Here is a 440-nt window from a genome sequence, read left to right on the forward strand (position 1 = left end):
GACATAAGATAGGAGTGGGTCCGACGCTCTCCCAAAAGCATTACTCCGGGGCTTCTCCTTCATCTGCTGGTTCATTCTCGGATGCAACATCATCGGCTTAACCTGACCCACGTGTGGATCATTATTTAAAGAAATCGTACCGGGAACAAATGAAGATTTACGACAATCAGGTGAAGATGTTAGAGTTGATGTCTAAATTGCAGCCCAACATCCAATTACCTATGATTGCTCGTCCAGAACCAGTTGACCTAGACGCTCCTCTGCCTCCTTCAGATGATGATAGTCCTGATGATGATTCAGCTGTTGGCGATGTTGCAAGCTTAGACGAATAGTTCCGTTATATGTTCTATTTTATTTTTCACTTTATTTAGATTTTTATATTTTTTTGAACATTATATATGCACTTCATGTAGTATTCATAATATATTTTATAAATTTAT

Source organism: Morus notabilis, unplaced genomic scaffold (genome assembly GCF_000414095.1).
Source record: "Morus notabilis unplaced genomic scaffold, ASM41409v2 Scaffold69, whole genome shotgun sequence".
NCBI lineage: Eukaryota > Viridiplantae > Streptophyta > Magnoliopsida > Rosales > Moraceae > Morus > Morus notabilis.